Source organism: Colobus angolensis, unplaced genomic scaffold, assembly GCF_000951035.1.
Source record: "Colobus angolensis palliatus isolate OR3802 unplaced genomic scaffold, Cang.pa_1.0 Scaffold252, whole genome shotgun sequence".
NCBI lineage: Eukaryota > Metazoa > Chordata > Mammalia > Primates > Cercopithecidae > Colobus > Colobus angolensis.
Window position 1 is genome coordinate 3,088,907 of NW_012115733.1, and position 8,187 is coordinate 3,097,093.

The following is an 8,187-nucleotide window of genomic DNA, read 5'->3' on the forward strand; positions in this document are numbered from 1 at the left end:
TAGAGATGGGGTTTCACTGTGTTAGCCAGGATGGTCTCGATCTCCTGACCTCGTGATCCGCCCGCCTCGGCCTCCCAAAGTGCTGGGATTACATGCGTGAGCCACTGCGCCCGGCCAATTGTTCATTTTTATTATTGAGTAGAGTAGTATTCCATGGTATGGAAGTACCACAGTTCAACCATTCGCTTATAGTAGGACATATTGATTATATCCAGCTTTTGGCTATTACAAGTAAAACTGCTATGAACAATTATGTACAAGTTTCTGGATGGGCATACGTTTTAACTTCTCTGAAGTGTAATTGTTGAATTGTATGGTCATTGCATGTTTAGTTTTATAAGAAACTACCAAACTGCTTTCCAGAGTGGCTGTAAGATTTTACCTTCCCAGAAGCATTTTACTAGATGTCCAGTTTCTCTGCATCCTTGTCACCATTTGGTGTTGTCACTATGTCTTTTATTTTAGCTATTGTAATAAAGTGTGTAGTGATACCACATTGTGGTCTTAATTTGCATCTAATGAAGCAAATGAGTGTTGAACATCTTTTCATGTGCTTATTTGCTTATTTTCTCTTCAGTGAAATGTATGTTAATATCTTCTCATAATTTTCTAATTGTATTTTTTTTTTACCATTGAGTTATTATTATTATTACTATTATTATTTTTTTTTAGGCAGAGTCTTACTCTGTTACCCAGGTTGGAGTGCAGTGGCATGATCTTGGCTCATTTCAACCTCTGCCTTCCAGGTTCAAGCGATTCTCGTGCTTCAGCCTCTTGTGTAGCTGGGATTACAGGCGTGCATCATTATGCCTGTCTAATTTTTGTATTTTTAGTAGAGATGGTTTTTTGCCATGTTGCCCAGGCTGGTCTCAAACTCCTGGCCTCAAGGGATCTGGCTTCCATCCACCTCAACCTTTCAAAGTGCTGGGATACACCCGGCCTACAGTTGAGTTTTGAGAGTACTATACGTATCCATTATATATTCTGGATGTGAGTCCTTTCTTGAATATGTGGTTTGCAAACATTTTCTCCCAGTCCATACGTTGTTTTTTCATCCTTAAATTTTAACAGGGTTTCTTGCAGAGCAAAAGTTTTACATTGGATGAAATTTAATTTACTTTTTTTCCTTACGGTTTATGCTTTTTGAACTGTTCACTATGCCCTAAATCTCAGACGTTTCTCCTATGTTTTCTTGTAAAAGTTTTTTTTTAGTTTTCTATTTCAGATTTAAATATATGATCCACTTGAGTTACTTTTTTGTATAAAGTTATGAAGACTAGGTCTTTTTTTTTTTTTTTTTTTTTTTTTTAGCCTATGGCTATGCAACTGCTCCAGCACCATTTGTTAAGCAGATGATCCTTCCTTCTTTTTGTCTTTTTGTGAAAAATCAGCGTGGGGCTCTTTCTAGGTTCTCTATTTAGTTCCAGTGATCTATGTGTCTATTCTTCTCCCAATACTACACAGTCTTGATTCCTGTGGCTATATAAGAAGTGTTGAAATATAGTACAGCCATTCCTCCCACCTTATTCTTCTTTTTCAAAAATGGTCTTAGCTATATAAATATTTTTTGAGATGGAGTCTCACTTGTGTCACCCAAGCTGGAGCTCAGTGGGGTGATCTTGGCTCACTGCAACCTTCGCCTCTGTGTTCAAGCAATTCTCCTGTCTCAGCTTCCCAAATAGCTGGGATTACAGGTGCATGCCACCACACCCAGCTGATTTTTGTATTTTTAGTAGAGACGGGGTTTCACCATGTTGGCAAAGCTAGTCTTGAACTCCTGACTTCAAGCGATCCGCCTGTCTCGGCCTCCCAAAGTGCTGGGATTACAGGCGTGAGCCACCATGCCCAGCGTTGTCTTAGCTATTGGCAATTTGTTACAGCAACAATAAAAAATGAATACATGTAGAAACAGATTAGTGAAAAAAATAGAAAGTCAAGAAACAGACTGATTTATGTGCAAACTTCAGCATGCATTTCCAAACAGCGGCCTAAAGATGGGTTGTATAATAAATGATTGCTTGACAAGTGTCTATGCATTTGAAAAAAAAAGATTAAATCCTTACTTTGAACCACATAAAACAATAAATTCTAAAAATTCAGAGACTTAAATGTGAAAATGTGAAGTCATAAAGAACTAGATGAAAATTTAGGAAAATATTACAGTGTGAGACATCTTGAGTTGGCATAGGCACTTCCTAACGTTACACCAAGGCTATGAACAATGAATCTGACATACTTAAAGATGTAAAAATTAAAGTATCATCTAAGTCAAAAGACACCATAAACAACTGTTTAAACAGGCAAATTTTGGAGAAAATGGTGAAGCATCTGCAGTAAAAGTAATCATCTCTAATATACAAAAAAGCTTTTGCATATCAGTAAGAGAAACTGGAACAGCCCAATGAAAAAATGTGTTCAGGCACTGCACTACTTCACCGTATAGTAGAAAAGGATTATGAAATAGAAAGTATGAAAGTAAAATAATAAAGGAAATGGAGAATAGATCCCAGAAGTTTCACGGTTCATCCAATAGAAGTTCCAGACATACAGAATAGAAAGACTGGGCCGGGCGCAGTGGCTCACACCTGTAATCCCAGCTCTTTGGGAGGCCAAGGCAGGCAGATCACCTGAGGTAAGGAGTTCGAGACCAGCCTGTCAAACATGGCAAAACCCTGTCTCTACTGAAAATACAAAAATTAGCCTGGTGTGATTGTGGGCGCCTGAAATCCCAGCTAATTGGTAGGCTGAGGCAGGAGAATCAATTGAACCGGAGAAGCGGAGGTTGCAGTGAGCTGAGGTCTTGCCACTGCACTCCACCCTGGGTGACAGAGCAAAACTATGTCACAAAAATGAAAAAAAAAAAAAAAAAGAAAAAAAGAAAAGAAGACTGTAAAGACTGGAGAGAAGGCAGTACTTGAAAAAATAATGTTCTAGAATTTTCTGAACTGAGCAAAGACGTGAATCTTCAAACTGAAAAGAGCCACCTAGCTCTGAGTCTGATTAACACACATGTGCACACACACACACCCTAGGAATAAAATTTCTAAGATAAAGATAAAATCCTGAAAGGTCCTAGAGAGAAAGAGAGAAGAGAGAATTTAATGGAGAAGTTTTTCAAGAAGTTGATTAAAAATAACTTTGGGCCAGGCGCAGTGGCTCATGCATATAGTCCCAGCATTTGGGAGAGATGGGAGGATTGCTTGAGCTCCGGAGTTTGAGACCAGCCTAACAAGCAAGGCGAAACCCATCTCTACAAAAAATACAACAATTAGCCAGGTGTGTTGCCACATGCCTGTAGTCCCAGCTACTTGGGAGGCTGAGGCAAGAGAATAGCTTGAGTCCAGGAGATGGAGATTGCTGTGAGCCGAGATTGTGCCATTGCATTCCAGCCTGGGTGACAGAGCCAGACACTGTCTCAAACAAAACAAAACAAAACAAAAACAAACAAAAAAAGGTGTACCTGGATGTCTATATACTAGGATAATCCAGAATGAGGCAAAAAAAATTTTTTTAGAAAATTAATGAGACATATACCCTTCAGAAATAATTATTGGTGTACAGTCCTATGAGAAGAGAAAACTAAATTTAGGAGGAAGGAGGTGGTTTCAATAAGCAATGGTGAGGAGAAAAATAGTAAAATGTATTGAAAAGTGTAAACTTCAGATTGTAAACATAAAAATTTATAGTCTTAACTAAAATTCCCAGTATTATAAACATGGAAGATGGGAGGAGGGACAGGAAAGAAAAGAGAAGTTCTTTTGGTGTTCAAGGAATGGATACAGATGCTAATGAATGATAGAATGGTTAAAAGCACTAGCATTTCATTTTGTTTTATTTTAAACAAGGCCTCACTCTGTTGCCCAGGCTACCGTTCCATAGCACAGTCATGGCTCACTGTAGCCCCAGCCTCCTCAGCTCAAGTGATCCCCTTGTCTCAGCCTTCCATGTAGCTGGGACTACAGGCATGCACCACGAAGCCTGGCTAATTAAATTTTCTTTTTTTTGGTAGCTATTTTCTTTTTCTTGCTATGTTGCCCAGGCTGATCTTGAACTCTTGTCTTCAAGCAATCCTCCCACCTCTGCCTCCCAAAAGGGTGGGATTATAGGAGTGAGTCACTGTGCCCAGTTAACGCTAGTATTTTAGAGTACAGACTCTGGAACCAGACAGCTTGGGTTCGGTTTCTGGCTTCTCAACTTATTAAGCTGTGTGACCTTGTGTAAGTCATATAACCTTTCTGTATCTCAGGCTACTCAAGAGTGAACTAGGGATAACCACATTATCTAACTCACTTGATTGCTATGATTAAATGGGTAAATACATGTAAAGAACTTAGAATAGTGCCTGTCATGTGGTTAAGTGGTATATATATTTTAGTTGTTGTCAGTAATGACTTCATATTACTTTCAGAATGTAAAAGCATATCTGGTTCCAGAAGAAGATGGTGAACCAGCAATAGCTGCTGGCTTCCTTCCCAAACCTAACACTGCAGATGCCACAGAAGAGGTGGGAAGTGGTTGGAGTTCAGAACAGTTCCCAGTAACAAAACCCTTGATGTTTGGCCCCACTGAAGGATGAGATGGCTCAGAGTGGGAAAAGGTCAGAAGCCACAGATGGAGGATCAGCCCAGGCGGAAGTTTCTAAGTTGCATTCTTTTTTTCTCCTTGTTTTCTGGAAGGCTTATTACCTGCTCTGTGAACACATAGAGCAGACACTTGGCAGGGCTGGCCCAGTGCTAGCCCAAAGTGGCGTGATAGCATTAAGGAATAGGGAGCTTGGAAAGCTCCTAGAAAAAGTGCAGACTCATCAAAGCTGGCCAGTAACTGAGCATTCCTTTCCTAACTCTCCCTCTGCCCTCTGAGCTAGGCAACTACAACCAATATCATTCACCCGTAGACTCCCTTCACATTGTAAGGCAGAAATCCTGGAAGCTTCTGTAGGGGCTCATAGGCTAGAAATTGAAAAGAAGAATTGTCTCAGCTCAGCTCTAGAGGCTCTTCACTCTAAGTCCTATCAATCCAGAAACCCTGAAACTCACGTGGAATGTCTGGACTTACACATCTTCCCAGTAACAAAGAGCTATATAGAAAAACTGTCGGATAGGTCGGGTGTGGTGGCTCACACCTGTAATCCAGCAGTTTGGAAGGCCAAGGCAGGAGGATCACTTGAAGTCAGCAGTTTAAGACCAGCCTGGCCAACATGGCAAACCCCATCTCTACTAAAAATACAAAATTAGGTGAGTGTGGTGGTGCACACCTGCAACCCCAGCTACTCAGGAGGCTGGGGTAGGAGAATCACTTGAACCTGGGAGACAGTGGTTGCAGTGAGCTGAGAACACACCATTGTACTCCAGCCTGAGCAACAAGAGTGAAACTCTGTCTAAAAATAAATTTAAAAAAAGCCCAGGCGAGGTGGTTAACGCCTGTAATCCCAGCACTTTGGGAGGCTGAAGCGGGCGGCTTACCTGAGGTCAGGAGTTTGAGACCAGCCTGCCAACATGGTGAAACCCTGTCTCTACTAAAAATACTAAAATTAGCTGGGTATAGTGTCACATGCCTGTGGTCCCAGCAACTCAAGAGGCTGAGGCAGAATTGCTTGGACTTGGGAGGCACAGGTTCATTGAGCCAAGATCGTGCCACTGCACTCCAGCCTGGGCGAAAAAGCAAGACTCCATCTTACATAAATAAATAAATAACCTGTTGTATAGCTTGGATATGAAAAATTAAGTGCCCAAATAAATAATGCAGTGGAATGTTGGATATTAAAATGGATATAGTTGTAAAAGCAATGACTGAGCTGAGGAAATGCATCTAAGAAATTCATAAAAGTAAATGGTAATGGTAGAGATGAAGTAAATGATAGAAAAATTAATCAATAGTGAGGATTGAAGAACAAATGTCAAAACACATCTAATAGTAGCCTTATAAGATGAGAATATAGTCATTAAAAAGGAGAGTATACTTAAATGAGTAATGAATGAGAAGTTCTCAGATTTAGAAAAATGACTTAAGATTTAAAGGTATTATAGAGCACACATACACACACAGGAACAGTGAAATGTACAACTGTGAAAGGCAAAAAATATTTTTAAAATTATCAGAGAGAAATAATAGCAGGTTACTTACACAGGAAAAATAATTAAACTGACATGGCATCTCTCAAACACCACACTGGAGGTAAGGATGCAATGGTGTAATAACTCCAAAGTGTTGAAAGAAAGGGATTTTTTTTTGAGACAGAATCTTGCTTTGTCACTTAGGCTAGAGTGCAGTGGCATGATCTGGACTCAATGCAACCTCCGCCTCCTGGGTTCAAGAGATTCTCCTGCCTCAGCCTCCCGAGTACCTGGGGCTACAGGCACATACCACCACACCCGACTAATTTTTGTACTTTTAGTAGAGATGGGGTTTCACCATGTTGGCCAAGCTGGTCTCAAACTCCTGACCTCAGGTGATCTGCCCACCTCAGTCTCTCAAAGTGCTGGGATTACAGGCGTAAGCCACTGCACCCGGCAAAAGAAAGGAATTTTTATATCGGGTGGAGGAAAGACAATGTCAGGCACATAAGACTTCAGGAGACTGAAGACAGGGAAATGTTAAAACAAACAAGTATTTATTACACTTATTAAAGATTGTAAGGAAGGGCCAGGTGCAGTGGCTTATGCCTGTAATCCCAGCACTTTGGGAGCCCAAGGCAAGAGGACTGGTTGAGCCCAGGAGTTCAAGACCAGCCTGGGCAACATGGCGAGACCCCGTCTCCACAAAAAATACAAAAATCGGCCTGGCGTGGTGGCTCACGCCTGTAATCCTGGCCCTTTGGTAGGCGGAGGCTAGTGGATCACCTGAGGTCAGGAGTTCGAGACCAGCCTGGCCAACATGGCGAAACCCCATCTCTACTAAAAGTACAAACATTAGCTGGGTGTAGTGCCGCATGCCTGTAATCCCAGCCACTCAGGAGGCTGGGGCAGAAGAATCACTTGAACCCGGGAGGCAGGGGTTGCAGTGAGCCAATATCACACCACTGTACTCCAGCCTGGGCGACAAGAGCAAGAGTCCATCAAAAAAAAAAAAAAAAAAAAAAAAAGCTGGATTTGGTGGTGTGTACCTGTAGTCCCAGCTACTGGGGAGGCTGGGGCAGGAAGATTGCTTGGGATCTGGAGTTTGAGGCTGCAGTGAGCTAGGATTGGTGAGCTAGGATTGTCACTGCACTCCAGCCTGAGTGACACAGTGAGACTTCGTCTCTGAAAATAAAAAAAAGATCGTAAGGACGATTTTACTCAGAGCGGGGACTACTGTGCTAGGTACAGGGACCACTGCAATGGGGTCTTGTGGTGGGAGAGTGATATTAGGATCGACTTCAACTCCACCAAGGAAAAGTGGGGATTTGTAGTCAGGGAGTAGCGTCAGGGAGTCAGAAGATGGGAAATTACTTGGAGGAAACCTCAGGGGCAGGGGGATTCTGGCTAAACGGACTTGACAGGATTTTTACTGAAACAGGCTAAATGGGCAGAGTCCCTGGATGAAGGACAGAGCCTGAGGTTGAGACCTAGTCAGAAACAGGACTCAGAGGAGCCCTACTCAAGTTTGGTCAAAGGATAGTGTCTGTCTGAAAGCATAAGCAATAAAGTCAACAGCAGTATAATGAATGGATTACAAAGGAGAATTTTTGTGCATTGCTAAGCAGGACTCGATTTACAATCATTGTAAAAGTTGATTGTGTGAAGTGAGTTGTTCTTAGTTTTTAAGTTCTTATTTGCAGAGGAAGCCTTCAGCTACTACACTTCAGAGAGAATCGGTTGTAACATGTTTCTTTTTTTTTTGTTTTGTTTTGAGTCGGAGTCTTGCTATGTTGCAGTGGCAAAATGTCAGCTCACTGCAACCTCCGCCTCCTAGGTTCACGCCATTCTTCTGCCTCAGCCTCCCGAGTAGCTGGGACTACAGGCACCAGCCACCACGCCCCGCTAATTTTTTGTATTTTTAGTAGAGGCAGGGTTTCACTGTGTTAGCCAGGATGGTGTCGATCTCCTGACCTCGTGATGCACTCTCCTCAGCCCCCAAAGTGCTGGGATTATAGGCGTGAGCCACCGCGCCCGGCCGTAACATGTTTCTTATCAGACTTCAAGTCTGTGTTGATGTTGATACCAGAGAGGTATAATAAGGCATGTCTGACCCCCACTTCCTGTCATGGCC